The 18,054-nt window shown below is 41.4% G+C and overlaps 1 protein-coding gene across 2 annotated transcripts in view; it reads left to right on the forward strand.

The window, feature by feature from the left end:
* Positions 1 to 18,054, forward strand: part of RUNX1 (RUNX family transcription factor 1) — a 247,159-nt gene that overhangs the window by 103,986 nt on the left and 125,119 nt on the right. The window lies entirely within an intron of this gene.

An 18,054-nucleotide genomic window follows, 5' to 3' on the forward strand; every position in this document is an offset into this window, starting at 1 on the left:
TCTTGCTGTTTTTCTTCAGCCACACAAAGTTGTGCCACTGCTAAGTGGAGCCTCCTGGCTCTGACACCAGTGTGCTTTGCTACCTGGCTAAATGCAGATTTAAGCATGCCTTAGCACAAACAAGAGAGGGCCATCTGCTGGCATCTCACCCCCGAGAAGAGTCCATTAACCCTAATTGTCTTCACCACTCTGCCTTACAAATCCCTGCTCAGCCTCCCGTGTGGATGCAGAGGGTCGCTCGTATTCAATTTGATGCCATTTGTATTTATCAGACTAATGGAGATATCAATTAAGCACGACCAACACCAGCTCTTAAAGCAATAATGGGCACTTGTCCTGAACTTAGAGCACAGTGAAGGAAGGCATCTTGAGGCATCTGGTGAGTGGTCATCAAGTGACAATGAAACCTTCACAGTGGACCAACAAAGTGAAAATACGGTACAACCTCATTAAGATGACCATCCGAGGGACTGTAACAAACTGGTCAACTTACAGAAGGAACTAAGGCTTACTGTGGTGCAGGTCTGATCTATGAAAATTAGGACAACTTAAGGAGATGGTCAGCGTCCAGAGGTGGTCATTTTGCACAATCACATCTCTACAGCCTCACCAGTTGTCAATGGACAGGTCAATGAAGATGCGATTTTTGCTTGAATGTATTAGAGCAAGACCAAAAATGCAGTCTTTAAATCTTGGAAAATTGCATTATAAATATCCAGTGGAAGATCATCTAGCCTAAAAAACGAACCAGCACAGAACCTGCCCCACATTCTATCCCTGTGAGCATGGAGATCCACCCCCACAGAGGGGGGCGCTCCAGGCAATGATCTCCACATATCCCTTACCATCACTTCACTGCCGTTTGAATCTCACTAATTCAGTCGTGGATTAGATGGAGGTTGGAGGGAGGCTCGTAAAGTTTAAAGGTGCTTTTTCTTTGTCGTTTTCTAATTTTCCTTGAGGAATCAGATCATGTTTTGCATGGTTCGAAGTGTCTTCCAAAAGAAAATCAGCAGTTTGAGGAGTTGTCTGTGTTACTGGGATGAAGTAAGCTTGCAAGCTGCAGCTTGCTGCGTGTGCCTCTCATTAAATATTCCTCTGAACTTACAAAAAGCGGGGGGAGAAAAATCATCATCTATAGCAAAACATCAAACAATAAAACTATTATCAGCCTTCCATATCATTAAGAAATTAGGTTCTATCTATTAATCTTTCTTTGAAAAGAATGTGGGTAAAAAGAGGTAAAGCATGTTTTGTAGATTATAGGGGCTGACATCTTGAGACATTTGGTTAATAATAGTATTCTCATGTCATCCATGAGAAGACAAGAATTTTGAAAGACTGATTGGTAGATTAGGTTAAGAATCACAAAGAAAGCGTGTTTCCCTGGGTCTTCTTTCTTTGGTTTATGTAGGTCACTGTGTTTCAAATTCGGATTCTCTTTGTACTGAAGTCAGATTCCTTGCTCAGGATGTGTGGAAGTTGGCAAAAACCTGAACCCAGGTGGAAAAGTGAATACCCATCTATTCTTTGAGAACAGCAAGTGGATTTCATTTGTAAAGAAGAGGAGGGAGACTGTGTCTTAGAATGCCGTCAGCCGCAGAAACCACCACCTTTCTCTCCTCCTATCCTGGGCACCCTGGAGGTGCGAGGAAGCCAGACTGAGACCTGGACAGTAGAGTGAACGTAGAAATTGTCACAGTTCTGGATTAAGTCTTATCAGAAGGATACTTCAGTTGTTCATGCATTTGTTAAGATGCTTAAGACTGGGGGCTGGGGGCCCAGGCCCTACTCTACAGCACAGTGGGAGCCAGTCCTTCTATGTTGCTGACGGGATCAGATGTGTGTTCTTCCCTGTGCTGAGATTTTAATAGTGCTGGGTCATTGCTTCCATCAAGAAGACAACCTAGGCCTGAATTTATTTGATTTCAAGTTGAAGAGGGCAAATATATTTTAGAAGAGCAAAAACCACAAATCAAAGTTTTCTGAGCCCAATGGAAGAGAAGCCTGTGTATTATTACTCTAAATTCTACACTGCCTTATAGAAATTCCAGATACAGCATAGTCTTACTTCCTGTGGGGAGTAGAATGGTTCAAGGCTAAATGGGACTGGTTAATGGTGAGACTTTTAAAGAGTTTGAAAGCCTTTTGCTCCTAGAATAAAACTGAAGGCAGCTGCCTTAATTTCTTTCCTCGACGCTGATTTAGGACTTAGAAACACATTGGATGCAAATTCTTTTTACTCTATCCCTGGATTAGAGTACGTATACATATATACATATATTCACCTGCACTCATACGTATTGGAACACGAGCATTGCACTATCAAAGAGCTGAGAGAAAAATCATGAGGACGATTATTCCTGCTGTGCGCCATTTATTGTTTTCTGTGTGTTTAGAACTTAGTTTGAGAAATTCCAGATTCTGATGACTAACATAAAACACATTTAACTGGACGTTAATGAATTAATTAATACTTACCACTTGGTAGACCACACACAATATTTTACTTATGGTCCAAGAATTCTGGGCTGGGCTTTATGTGGAAGCGGCCACTATTAATTTGTCTCATAAATCATGAATGTTTCTCCTTCCCGTTGACAATTTCCATCCTGCAAAATCCTCCGTAGCCACTCCCCGGTATTATCTCCCAGCTCATGTCATTGGGCATGCAAAGCCAAATTGGTAGGAGTTGACTGCTAACAGTGATTTTATTTATTGATTTGCTTTTATTTCTTGAACACTGAAAAGAATCCAGAAGAGTTATGAGGTTGAAATGCTTCAGTCTCTTCACTACAGATCGTTAAATGGGTGGTGGCTGTTGATTTCCCTTGAAATTAAAAACAAAAGAAAATAGAAAGGGAGAAGCACAATTGTTGGGCCAACGCAAAAGGTCTTGTCTGGCAGGAAGAAAATAATAAAAATTTTAAAACCTGGAAACAAAGCAATGCAAAGATCACAGAATCTGGGATGTTCCAGAGTTTTCCAAACCACCCATGCAGAAGAGAGCTGAGGTCTGGACTTTTCACCAACGCAGGCATCTCTATTTGCACAGACTGTTGGTTTGCAGATTTGTTTAGGCTCCCTCGGTCAAAAGTTTCAGGCACTCTCTAGTTAGCCTCTGTTATAGAGGGAGGCTTCTTGGTGCTTATGTTCCAAACTGTCCTGGGAGGCTAACCATGGAGGCCCAAGTGCTACTATTTGTTAAGATGCTTAAGACTGGGGGTTGGGGGCCCTATTTCTTCTCTCATTCAGCTATGACAGGTGTTTGCTGGGGCAAACTCTCCTTAGGTATTTTCTGCTATGAATGTGTAACCTTCCTACATATCATGCATGGGCGTTATGCTGTTCTCTGGGGGGAGAATCAGAGTCTATTTTAGCAATAGATAAAACTATTAAAGAACAAAAAAGCAACAGAGTCACTGCTTCAGTAACTGGCAGCCCACCAGATGTGCACATTTCTGCCGTGAGAATATTTGTTCATCGGATGCTGTCATCAACAAAAACAGCTGTTAGAATAAGAAAGTGTGTCTGCTGAGCCTAGAAAAATATTAAATTATGTTTCTTGAGGTTTTTTCTTATTCCCTGGGATAACTGTTTTATGGAAAACCCACCATCCTGATGCATTAGGATTCTCTGCTGTAGAAAGCAGGTATCAGTGACAGCAACCTTTCAGTTGTTTGAGTATCAAATACCAGCACAATGTGCTCCTGAACCAATCCTTTGATATTTTTTATAAATTTCACCTGTGAAATTTTTGCGAGGAAACATCTAAAATATGAGATTTGCCTCTACAGGAACTGAATGTAGACACACAGCCATGAACATGAGTTTTACTTAGAAGGATTTTTGCCAGTGGAAGACTTAAGTCGCTTTGGTCCCAACGCTTTTCCTGATGAGTAACAAAACCAAGATCACACTTTACCATCAGAATATTTTATCTGGCTAAAAGTTATCATCAAGCATTTATTCCTTTCTGCTACTCTATGTGCAGGCAAAGATATAATGAGGAAATATTACACATATAAATGTTATCAAGCACACAAAAAAAGTGTTGAGAAGCAAAGAGTGGCATTTAGACCAAGCACAGAGGCTGGCACCTATAATCCTAGCACTCAGGGAAGCTGAGGTAGGAGGATCACTTGAGCTCAGGAGTTTGAGACTACCCTGAGGAAGACTGAAATCCTGTCTTTACTAAAATGGGAAAAATTAGCTGGACATTGTGGCAGGAGCCTGTAGTCCCAGATACTCAAGAGGCTGAGGCAGGAGGATCTATTGAGCCCAAGAGACTGAGGTTGCTGTAAGCGATGATGCCCTGGCACTCTAGCCTGGGCGACAGAGTAAGACTCTGTCTCAAAAGAAAAAAATAAATAAATAAAAGGAGAAGGGAAAGGAAGGGAAGGGACACGGAGAGAAGGGAAGGGAAGGGAAGGGGAGAAGAACGGCAATTTGTTACAGAGATTTTAATAAAGAGCCAGGTTTCCACACTTAATTTTAAACAACGTACATTCAGCATTTTGACAGATGTGGCATTTGGCCAGTTGGAAAGATCACCACATATAGGAAAGGATTAATTTCTACTCATGAAGAGGAAGAACAAGACATGCGGGCCAGCAAGGAAACCGAGAGAACTAGGAAGTGAGACTCTCGGCCTCGGCCTGTGAGCAAGCTCTCAGACTAAGGGAATTCATCCAAGCTTAAGAGACAAAGAAAACCATTCTGATTTTTCATTCCAATTAGATCTAATTTATACCTAAATTGGACACTGGAATTGTTTCATTAAATAGTACGTTCTGAGAGATAATTCTCTTATTTTTGATTTGGATGGAAGTGACTTCCCAGTGAAAGAAGAAAATACAACTAGTTTAGGTCTTCTGGACACATAGCTGGCACAAGACGGCTTCCAAAAAAATCCCACGAGGTGCACACAGGGGTGTAATAGCTCGATGCCTAAGTTAATACCTCCACGATATTAAGGCCTTTCACTGTGACTACGGTCTGATTCACAATTTATTAATTATTCCCTATGCACTAACGGTAAACTTCAGAAGCCAAAATGGCCCTAAATGACATGGAACCCTGTTTATCTGACGTGCGAGGCTGCCTGCATTGTAAACGCCCTCGATGGCCCAGGCACTTAGGTCTGGCTGTACAATCTATTTCTCATGGGGACCTTCTGCTTTACTATTAAATCAGTGAGTCAAATAAAAAAAAAAAAAATTTAGTGAAAGAAAACTGAACCTCACTCAACATTTTCTATCAAAAAACTCAGAAAAGGCAGTGAAAGGTAGGATCACTGGGGCTGGGATTTTTCTCCTCCTGCACCCTGGGAATAGAACTATTTTTTTCATTTTATTTTTTCACTAGGAAACCATCTCCCCTCATAGAATCAGATAGGACAGAGAGATGACCCCAGAAGGCCACCCTGAGCATCAAAAAGTTTTTCTGTCCAATTTTTCAGACTTCTTTCCAACTAAAGAAAATCATTCCTTGAATATTTAGAGTCACTACCTGTGAAAAGTGACTGATAATGAGGTGCTCTTGCAAGGTGCCTGCTGGTCATTGAGCTCACTAGGAACGTAAGTCCTGCAAAGGAGACAAAATGTGGTAACTGAGGAATGAAAGAAAACGAGTCCATCACATTATTGAGATGATTTCAGAGACATCATCCCCGGCTCCCAGGAGTCACGAGAGGAGCTCCAGCTCAACAATAGATTATTGTACTTCTTTTGGCCGATGGCCACAATGTTACAAGGGCATGTTACCAGGTCCATCTGTGTTGTTGAAACAGGACAGTAACAACAACAATAATAATAACTATAATTGTTTGAGTAATAAGAAAAGACTGCATTAGGGACAGAATGTGGCATGAGTCAGTCCCGCAGAATAAATGATAACCTGGCCTTTGATTCAGGGAGTCTTTATTAGGTGACAAAGATTGGACCCATGTGTGCATAATCGTGCGTGCTTTGGGCCAGGCCCACTGTCTGTACATGGAGCAAAGAGACATGCACGCCTAGGTCGGCCAGACAATAGAATCCTTTGTCTCTCTCTGTTCCATGAAGAATTTTTTTAAATACTTTTTTTTTTAAACCCAGAGAATCATTTTTGGTTTTTAAATCAAATTAACCCCTTTTCCTACTACACCACCATCAATAGCAGTCCAGATAGGGAGTAAAAAGAAAAGAATTTTTCTTAATTGGTAAGTATTTACATAGACATTACAGAAAAATCATCTGTTCTGCTAAAACCAGAGGTTAATGCTCCGAGAGCCTAAAACAGAGTGCTCTCTTACCTGCCCCGGCTGGCCCTCCCAGCAAGCAGTGTGTCCTAACAGGGCCTGCCAGCCAGGGCCCTGCCAAGCATTCTATCTGGAAATATTTTTTGCCACACTGAGATTTTTTTTTTTCTTTTGCCCCCTCCAGACATTTTGCGGGGTCCCATCTCTGGGCAATTATAGACAAAACATCACACCTGTAGCAGAGTCATACATTTCTGCAGTTAGCAGCTTTTTATCACAATGCCTTCTACGTGGACACCCATCCTGTTTCCATTTAAATTCGTGAACATCTGTCACACAGGAGACGGGTTAGCTACCAACCACTACTGTTACATTTCTCGCCAGCAAGTCTCATTCCTTCATGTGGTTTCTGTTTTCTTCTTTAAACAGTTAATTATGTTTTATTCCTTCTTCTATAAAAGCTAAATTTAGCCAAGTTTTATTCTAATTTAAAACATTTTCTGGAAATGACAGAGTACTGTTGTTTAAAAAAAAAAGAAAACCTACACACAGAGAGAGGCTGGATTCTAACTGGTTATCATAAATGAATAGAAGGAGGAAAATGAACCTGGCAGCGTGTGTCTTGAAGTCTCGAGTTTTATTTGACGTAGGGAGACAAATAGCATTTGGGTCGTAAATCAATTCACAGCCATTGCTCACTCTGTACTATGTTCCAGAAGGGGGCTTCTGGGAGGGGAGTCTCCCAGCTCCTTAGGCCATTGTGTTAGTCTCTGAGTGTGGACTGAATTGTGTGTGCCGCCCACTGTGGCTCAATGTGGCCATGTGTTATGCGGAAACGGTTGTATATATCAACTGGATCAGCCCATTTGCTGTTCATGGGGTTATCAAGTTTGCTTTTTAGGTTTTATTCGAAACATTAATATGAGGGAGGAAAACTATAGCTCTGCTGGACATGCTCTATCCCAGAACTTCTCATCTGAGAATAATTTGGCCCAGCGAGGGACTCGTGGCATTATCCAAAGACAGTTTTGCATGTGACGTTCAGATAGGGGTTCTACTTACATCTAGCAGGTAAAGGTCAGAGCCATATCTAAACATCCTACCATGTACAGTACGGCTCATCCAGCCCCCAAAACTCTACAGTTCTGAGGCTGAGGAACCCTGGGGCTTTCACCAGCTTACAAAAACTCTGAACTTGTTCATTGAGAGGCTACTTCTATTGTTATTATTATCATTCATAGAAATCATATAAATTACCACGGATACTTAAATTTCTGAACCCAGAGTTCTATTGGAGATGGTCAAAGTCAAATTTTACCATTATTTCACTAATGGACCTTGAACTTCCATATGATGCATGTTCGTGAAGCTTTCATCTAGGTAACAAAAAAGAAACTAAGAGGGCGGCACCTGTGGCTCAAAGGAGTAGAGCGCCGGCCCCCATATGATAGAGGTGGCGGGTTCAAACCCAGGCCTGGCCAAAAACTGCAAAAAAAAAAAGTAAGAAACCAAGCACTTGACCCATATAATGTTTGAATACCAGCATCAGGCTTTAAACAGAGGTTCAAGTCCAACCACATCACTGTTAGGTATCACCAGCACTATGGCTCTGTCAGGGAGAATCATGGCAGCAGGCGGAGTGCCCACAGCTGTGGGACCTCTCTTGGTTGTCTTTATGCGTCTCAAAAGCACATCAACTAGAATCAGTTAACAAAAGAGTGACACATTATTTGCATTATGTTAGGATATTTTGGTTTCTTCTCTAATCCTTTTTATTAATTTCACTCTTTTAAAATGTCGTTGGGTTAAGAATTCATTAAGTGTAAAGAGAACACATTTTGAATCATTGGAGTGTAGCGTGAAAACAGAATCCAGAGTGTGAAAAAGGAAGACGTAAGAGAGGGAAAATGAATATAGGGAGGTCAAAAGTTTGGAAAGGGGGGAAATCAAAGGATAGGCCTTATGTTTTACTACGGGGCAGCTAAGAGACTGCAACCTGTGAGTAGTCAAGTCCAGGGAGGTGTCTAAACATCCTACAATGGACAGTATGACTGTACAATTTTGACCCCACGAATCTATCACACCCTCCTTTGTCCCTGCCGGACTGGCAGGGCTAGTGTCCGCAAGATAGCCCACGTCCTTCATTTCTGCTCCTCTGACATGGCTTTCTGCCCCCTAATGCACCAGCATGAGAATCCACCTGCATGTTCATATCATGAAGCTCCTTGATGCCACCAAGGCCAAGCTTTCTAACATCTGCCAAGACGTAGCAGGCTGGACAGAAATTTGGGTGGCAGATGGGGCACGATGTGACTGTCAAAGCCAAGCTGCACCAAGAGATGTCTTCATTCCACGGGCGTGGGTTCAAAAGAAAGATGAAGATGACACAACCTCGGAGCTCGATGTCTTGTAGAAGGCCAAGAAAGTGTCTTAGCCTAAGACATACAGAAAACAGAACTTGAGTCAGAGCTTACATGCTAAAACTTCATTGCCGCTGGGTACCAGGGTATATCTACCACCCCAGGGAAGTAAAAGTGAAAGAGAAAGAAAAGGCAAAGAGGGAAGAGAGAAGATTTTTGAGGGTGCGTTAGGAAGCTGGCTGCAGCTCACCAGAAACCCAGCTAACCCCTCATTCTCTCAGAACCTGGTCTTAGAACAAAAGGGATCCACTTACCTGCTGATTCCCCACATCTACTCTCTTTAACTGATCAGAAACTCGCCCCCGAGGGCATTAACTCGCCTGCACTTACAAGTTGTTACCTGGCAGAGCCACTGGGGAAGCCGAGCGTCCTGTCTGGGTAGACCACGGCTGTGACCAATACCTCTTGACACTTGGCGTCACACGTGGGAATTCTTCAGTCTGCGGTGGAAGGAGCAGCAGCTGTGGTTCTGCTTCATTACCAAGGCCACTCAGATCTGGAAGTGTGACCGGCTCTGTAGCCCACAGCCAAGAAGGTCTGGCTGGTACATGAACTGGGTCCATCACACCAGTAAGTTCCGTGCAGTGTGCCTCGTGCCCACCAAACCAAAGACTAAGGCGAGACTCAGGAGCCTTTATCCAAAAAGGAGCATGGATCTTGAATTTTTTCTTTCACTTCAGCATGTATTGAACATAATAGAATAACAGCATTTGTTCCTTTCTTTGGTACTAAATCTTAATGACTCCAACTTGCCAGAAGTCATAAAAATATCACGTCAAGACTTGGTGAAGGATTGATAACACCCCACCACCCATAAAATGTCAGATGTTGGAAACATTGTTAGTGACCTAAAGCATTAGAAACTTGGATTCAATGAAAAGTAAGTGTAAACAGCTTCTGAGTCTCACAGCTTAGCTCTGGATGTAATTTGACCAGTTACACAGATATTTGGAAACATGGGTTCCTACCTGCTGGGTTACTCGTAGCATGTAACAAGCGCGCATGTCACAGGACCCAGGCACCATCAGCTCTGCAGAAGGACGATGGGCACTGAAGGTTGGGGAAGAGGTGTTAGTTCCCAGCTGCTGATTTCCCAAGACAAATAGTTATGCCCTGTTAGTTATGTCTCTTCACAATGCCTGGTTAAAGCCAACAGTTTTGGTTAAACACACACACACTGTGCTGAGAGAAATTGGTAAGTGGCAAAGGACAGATGCAGGGACTGAAGCAGCATTCACTGGACACAGCCAGTTAACAGGAAATCATAAGCACAAGCACTTTCTAGAATACATCACCAGTCTGTTGACAGAATGGAAAAATGAAGCGGGGATAAAATTGGACAGGATAGAGACTTGGGTTTGAATCCCAACTCCGTTACTTGAGTTAGTTACCATCCGTATAAGTTTCAGGATGGGGTTTAACCTTTCCGTGGCTCAGTTTCTGCCTCAGTAAAATGCGTGTAACACTCTGTCCAAGGTTAGGGAGTCATAAAAATTGAAAGACATGTTATATCACAATCATATCGAATAATGGAGTCCTCAAGAAACGGTAATTGTCTTAGATAGGTGAAGACCACTGGCATGTTTTCTAAAGGAACATCTTAAATCAGCTATATGGAAAATAGCGTATAGACCAGTGGTTCTCATCCTTCCTAGGGATGCAACCCTTTAATACGGTTCCTATGGGTTGCAACCCACAGGTTGAGAACAGCTGCTGTGGAAAGTAGTTATTTATGGGAAGAACCCAGGACCAGCTGATGGCATAATGGGGGGTCTGGAGGGGGCTGGGGAACTGTATCTTGCCTGTGGAGCCTCACTACAGAGGCTCTACCATCACTCCAGACTCAGAATGTCTGAAATACAACTTGTCCTCTTTCCCTCAAAACCAGCTCCTTCTAATTTTTGTTTACCTTTTCATTCATTCACTTATATATTATTCATTAAATATTTTATAGTGTCTATGATGCAATAGGCATTCTATTTAGATGAAAAGGATAAAATTCTCTATAAATTAATACTTACCTCCTTATAAATCAAACACCCTCTCAATTATCCAAAATGGGAATCTCTTGGTTGTCTTTGACTCCTAGGCAGTTCTAACATTCCCACATCTGCCCCGTCTTTGCCTTTTCTTATTTAGGTTCCAAGTTCATTTGTTACCCTCTCCCAAATTTATCTTACATATGGCCAAGTTGGCTTTCTAAAATTTCAAATACAATCAAACCACTATTATGCTCAATACTTTCCCATCACTCTCTACTGCCTAAGAAATTCAGTATAAATTTCTCAAATCTCTTTCAAAATGAACCCAACTATCCTATGTTTTCCATCTCCCCCATTGCCTCCTGATTGTTGAAGAGTTAAGGGGAGATGGAAAGCATAGGATAGCTGGGTTCATTTTGCTCAATTCTCTACACCAGAGATTGAGACAATCTCCTACGACCACATCTTTCTCTCTTGCCTGTTACAGACATCAATAATTTATCACAGAACTTCTTCCTTCTGTGCTCACTTATGGTCTCAGAATTCTTCCTTCAGCCAGTACCAGCCAATCAGAATCGGGACTCCAGATGAACCTTATTTGGCGATCTCGCCTCTCGCCTTCTTCTAGCTATTGCTCCTGAAAAAAAGAACCACATTGGAACTTAGGTTCTATTCAATTATTGATGTTAGTTGTCAAAAAAAGACATGTTGATTCACTTGCTTACAAACACAAATAATCCCTAGCAAACAAAGACACTACCTCAGACACTTAGAAAAATAATAATATTATTGGAGGAATTTTAAGAGACTGAGTCAACTGTAGGCTGCACAGATGTGGAAGGACGATTACCACAACACAAGGCAAAATTCCTTTTATACATTCATCAGAATGCTGAGCTCCAAAAATCACATAGGACAATTCAGAGGAAAATTAGGTTATTCTTGTACTAGACAACAAAACCCGTCTGATTCTAGCCCAAAGGAACAGTAGACGGTTGTGGTGGGGTTTCTCTTGCCAGTCCTAGCCAGCTCTCTTCACTACCTTTGAGACTGAAGTGAACTCTGAGGACATTGAACATGAACTGCCTGGCAGATTCTGTCATGGAAGTTTGAGGGGAGAGAGAAGGAACTATCATCTTCTTTTAAATAGCAAAGAAGAAATTTATTATTATTTTTTTAAGTTTTAAAAACAGCTTTATTGATATACAACTGATATACAATATACTTGCACATTTTGAGGTGTACAATTTGATAAGTTTCAACATTTGTGTTTTTTTTAATTTATTTGTATTAAACCATAGCTGTGTACATTAGTATGATCATGGGGCACCATACACTTGGTTCATAGATCGTTTGACACATTTTCATCACACTAGTTAACATAGCTTTCGTAGCATTTTCTTAGTTATTTTGCTAAGACCTTTACATTCCACATTTATTAGGATTCACATATACCCTTGTAAGATGCACCACAGGTGTAATCCCATTAATCCCCCTCCCTCCACCTACCTCCCCCCTCCCTCCCGTCCCTCTCCCCCTTCCCCCTATTCTTAGGTTATAACTGGGTTATAGCTTTCATGTGAAAACCCTAAATTAGTTTCATAGTAGGGCTGAGTACAGTGGGCACTTTTTCTTCCATTCTTGAGATACTTTACTAAGAAGAATATGTTCCAGCTCCATCCGTGTAAACATGAAAGAGGTAAAGTCTCCATCTTTCTTTAAGGCTGCATAATATTCCATGGTGTACATATACCACAATTTATTAATCCATTCATGGATCGATGGGCACTTGGGCTTTTTCCATGACTTAGCAATTATGAACTGGGCTGCAATAAACATTCTGGTACAAATGTCTTTGTTATGATGTGATTTTTGGTCTTCTGGGTATATGCCCAGTAGAGGGATTACAGGATTGAATGGCAGATCTATTTTTAGATCTCTAAGTGTTCTCCATATCTCTTTCCAAAAGGAATGTATTAATTTGCATTCCCACCAGCTGTGCAGAAGTTAATTGAGCAACTACCTGTAGATACGGTTCACTTGTGATTTTTTCCTTGTTTTTTTCCAAAGTCTCAAAATTTCATCTCTGAGAAAAATGGAAGGGACTAAGATTTTGCATCATGTACTATGAAGAATAGAGACGTCTATGTAGTGTGGTTGGATACTTTCTGGACAGCCGTGTGTGTGTGTGTGTGTGTGTGTGTGTGTGTGTGTGTGTAAATCTCAGTCCTTAATAAGGTCCATAAAAAGTAAAAACATTGGGAATCTCTCTTAGATAAAGAACAGAGAAATCAGCATCCTCTCCAGATTCTTTCTCTCTTGTTCCTTACCTATGTCCACCCCCCACCCAAAAAAAAATTCCTAGCAATAGATCTATTTCTAATAGTTAAAATGGAGTCAAATTATCAAAACTGTGCTATTTCCCAGTAAACCACTGGCCCCAGCTTTGTGTTTTTCCCTGAGATGGTTCATTCTATGGTATTGCTGCAGGAGCATTTTATAACCAACCCCCAAATAATACATTGTGATGAAGTCAGACAGCTTGTTGAGAGCCCTGACATATATATGATTTTCCAAAGAAGGGCTGCATTTAATAATTTGCTTTACTAGGTTTGTCAGGAAATCTGCTTTTCATCTTCTATTTCTTTTTCTTTCTTTCTTTCTTTTTTTTTTTTTTAGTGACAAGTTGCTTCAGGATGATCTACGGATTTGGGATAAATGGGATGTGGCTAAATGCTTCCTACAGATTCAAGAGTTTAGGGTGGACAATGGAAAGTTCTAAAAGGAATTTGTTCACAAAGAGCTCTAGAGAAATAAGCTTGCTGGCCCCTAGGGGCCTTTCTGAGTCCCAAACACACCACTGCATTCCATGGAGACTGTCCTTTTTAATGGGCGAGGCCATGAGGTGGCAATCACCACCAAGAGACACGCCCCAAAGCCACAGATTCACAAAAGAACATCCCTGCTTTGACCTATACATCAGATTCTTTCTCCCAAAAAGGATACAGTTTTGGCTAAAAATCCTCAAATGATTTTAATTAGACTTCTAGTGGTAATTTGACCATTTCAGAGATGAATATCAGGATAAAGAAACTATGGCAAGAATATTTTACTTAAAAATTCTTATTGGCCGTGTGGCCACTCAACATTCATTTGGATTAAACAACTGGATATAAACGCAGACCTCTAGACTCTGAGTAGTATAATAGACACGTTCCCAAATGATGGGCAAGTTCCAGAACTCTAACCGTGTGTTGGCCCTTATTCCCACATGCCTACTGAGCACTTGAAATTTGGATTTTATAGCTAAGAAAAAAAATGAAATGATATTAATATATATGTAAATTAACACATGAGATTAACTGCTATTTATGGACATTGTCACACTGGAGCAGCGGCTGCTAATTGAAATCACTTGGGGAGTTTTTGAAAAAAACACCAAAGGCTGAGTCTCACCCCAGGGATTTGAATTTAATTTAGTATGAGAAATAGCCTGGGCACCAAAATTTTAAAAAAATTCTCCAGATAATCATAAGATTGCAGTACATTTTGAGAACCACTGACATTGCCAAAGCTTGCTAGCTAGTCCATCCATTAGCTACAGATGACTGCAAACTCTTGAATGTTATCAATGCAATATGTAGTTGGATTTGTGTCCCCAAAGCAAGCTCTTTTCAGACAATGTTTGAGGTGCCTACTATGTGACAAGCACTGTGTTGAATCTATTCTACCAATGCCCTGACTATGCTCAACATAGCCACTGTTTGGTGCTCTGCTCTTACAAGCTGCTCTCGATGTCAAAACTAAATGGCAAACTCAGGCCAAGAGAACTTTAAAGAGTTTGGAGTCTGAACATACAAGTAAGTCATCTGTAGTCAAAGGCTGTGGAGCTGCCCCCACATCCACCGAAGGCACATCAGAGAGGAAGCACATCTTTGGCACAGGCCCTCACATGCCACCCAACAGCTTCTGTCCAAGACAAAGCATAATGTCTGGAAACTAAGTCATAAGTCAGAGTTCCCAAACAGAAAATCTGATGAACAAATGAACACCAGGTTGCCCTACACTTGTGAAATCCCATGTGCAGCTTGGTGTCCTGCATGTTCCATTACGGGGAGCACGGCAAGGGAAAGGAGGCTGAAGCCCAGCCCGTCATTGTTTAATTCTTTAATTATACCTTCCCGAGACCCGTGTCTCTTCCTGCATCAGAATCTCCATAACCTACAATTTCTTAATTGGCTCATTTTCTTCGTGAATTTTCACCCTGCTCTTATAAAGTAGGAGTCAAGCTTTCTGAAATTCTTGAATTCACACTTTTTTTTCCCCCACTCCTAGCTGAGCAACTCCTTGTGCAGGCAACTGGATCCTCAGCTAACAGACTCATTCCTGCACCTGACCTTTGGACAGCACTCCTAGCCAAAGAGAAAGACTCAGGACCTCTGGAGAAAAGAAATACAGTGAGAGAAACCACTCCAGAGCTGCTGAACCACCCTCCCTAGGCACTGTCTGCAGCTCCTCCTATCCTCACATTTTTCTGTTATGTAGCTTTGATTTTTGTATACAAGGTGCTGATGTCTGCAGGGAACATCTGTTTTTATCTGTCTGGCCAATAGTAAAAGCTAATGCTCCATACAAAGAATGATAAACAACTACCTGATTCCTCCTATGCTTAGGAAAGAAATCCTCTATTAAATCTTCCGTTCTTATTGCATTACATTAAATCCCACTTGGAGAGATGATTTCACATACCTTAACCTGATATGTTCAAAACATTGGTTAAAAAGCCTGCTTTATGAAAAGCCCCAAGGAGCTTTAGAAAAACCCAATTTGTGTTTGCTCTGGATCAAAATACTGACAGATTTAATCAATCAATAATAAATATGTGCTGTCTTTTCATATTAGACACTCAAGACATTTTGCCTCTTTAAAATATGTGCCTTTTATTTATTAAAGGAATATATGTTCATTTTTTAAATTAGAAAATACAATTAAAGCAAAAAGTTGATCAAAATATCACCATTGGGAGATAACTTTTGTTAACAATTGCGTGAATGCTCAGCCCTTATCTGTGCCTTCGAGGCCCATGGAAAGGTTGAGTTAAATGACAGAGAGGCGAAACTCTTCCATGGCCAAGCAAAGCACACAATGGCATTGGCATTTGGGAAATGCACTTGACTCTACGCTCTTCTGACTTAATGAACTCTCACCTCCATTTCATGCATTTATTCAATAATCAATTAGTAAATATTTCTTGAGCATCTTTCTGAGCTGTGCTGTAATAATACTAAAACATTCCGTCACTTTACTGCCTCTAAGGCATTTAGTTAGCTGTATTAGTTGTCTGCAGCGGCCGTAACAAACTGGGAGGTTTAAACCAACAGAAACATACTGCCTCAGAATTCTAGAAGCCAGGAGTCCAAGATGGACATGTATACAGTGCCATTCTCCCCTGTGGTCACCAGCAATCTTTGGCATTCCTTGGCTTGTAGCTACATCACTTCAGTCTCAGCCTTTGGTGTGACATGTTTGCTCCCTGGCCATCTGTGTCTTCCAAATGCATTTTCCTTTTCTTATAAAAGCACAAGTCATAGTAGGTTAGGGTCCAGCAGTAATGACTTCAGCTTTACTTGATTATAACTGCAAATACCCTATTTCCAAATAAGGTCATATTCACAAGTACTGGGAGTTAGAACTTTAACATATCTTTTAGGGGGTCACAATTCTACCCATAACATTGAAAAAGTAAAAAAAAAAAAAAAACCCTTAAGATCCAATTAGAAAATGACAAAAGATCTATATAATTACGTTTTCAGATATATGACCCAAACTATCAGTGCTATGGAAATTCATAAATTTATTTTAAAGGGTAACGTAGTTTAGGAAGAGTTAGGGGTTTCATTGCATTTGGATGGGTATTGAAAGTAGATGTCATAGATTTTATTTTATTTTTTTTCAAAAACAATGTATATATTGAAGTTTTAACCCCCAACTGATGGTATTAGGAGGTGCGGTCTTTTGAAAGTAATTAGTTCATTAATAGAAAATGATTAGTGCCCTTAATACACAGGAGAGCAACAACTGGGTGGCCACATGCAAACCAAAAAGCAGGCCCTCACCAGAATCGAATCTGCCAGCACCATGACCTTTTTCCAGCCTTCACAAGTATGAGAAATAGATGTTTGTTATTTAAGCCACCCAGTCTATGGCAATTTGTTATAGCAGCCCAAGCTGACTGAGACAGAGAAGAAATAAACATTTGAGGGAAAAAGATAAAATGTAGACTCCTTATCATAATAAGCTCCTTCATCTGGCTCCCAACTTCCTGTCCAGTCTTATGCCCAAAGACACTTCCTTGGTAATTTTAACCACACAGGTGTCTCCCAAACACCTTCTTCTTCTGCACCCCCATTCTAACTGGACTGTCTCCACTTGTCACCACCAAGATCACCACAGCCACATATCAATTTCCTATTTGTCCTCCAACAAACTCAATCCTGATAGTGCTAACTGTAGGGTTTCTCTACCTTCCAAGAGAACCAGGCGCCTCATGGCACCACGATACCTCGCAGATAGTGACCAACAACCTGGTGTCCTTTGAAGGCAGGGACGGTGTCCCATTCATCTCCATATTCCCAGCACACAGCAGGGAGCCTGGTGCTTAGCAAGTGGTCACCAAAGGTTTCCCGAAATATAGTTGAATGCTTGTGAACATGGAATGAGAAGATGAACCTCATGGGGACCCATCAAAGGGATAAGATCCCAGGATGGGTTGATGGCCAAGCTGTTGTGTGGAGAAGTGAGCTGTCACAAAAGAAGGGGAGAAACACACTATGTGGGGCGCTGAGTAAAGACCCTGACTTGGGAACTGGCCTGACATGCTGGGCAAATGCAAAAGAGTCCATATGAGAGCTCTAGATTCCAGAGACCAAAGGCCTCTGATGTGGACTGATTAGCACTGTCAGGATGGAGTTTGTCGGAGGACAAATAGGAAATTGATATGTGGCTGTGGTGGTGTTGGTGGTGACAAGTGGAGACTTCCAGTCAGAATAGGGGTGCAGAAAAAGAAGGTGTTTGGGAGACAACTGCGTGGTCAGGGACTCCAGACACTGAGGACTAGAGAAGGCTTTCGAGCAGGAAAATATGTTCTGATTTTAAGATAGAGACACAGTTCAGCAGCCACACGAAAGACAGCAGGGTGAGAGTCAAGGCCAAATGCAGGGGACATGTGACGTGAACCCCAGGGACACCGGCAATGCAGAGGTGGGAAGGGATGTGAGCCAGTGGACAGGGGAGGTAAAACCAAGGTTGCAATGTTAGGAAAGAAAACCTTGCAATCTGATATTTGAGTGACGGATGACAAACTTGCCATTTTGTCATCTTGAAACGAAGACTATAGGAAGAGCAGGTGGTT

The sequence above is a fragment of the Nycticebus coucang genome, chromosome 16, assembly GCF_027406575.1.
Source record: "Nycticebus coucang isolate mNycCou1 chromosome 16, mNycCou1.pri, whole genome shotgun sequence".
In the NCBI taxonomy this organism is placed as follows: Eukaryota; Metazoa; Chordata; class Mammalia; order Primates; family Lorisidae; genus Nycticebus; species Nycticebus coucang.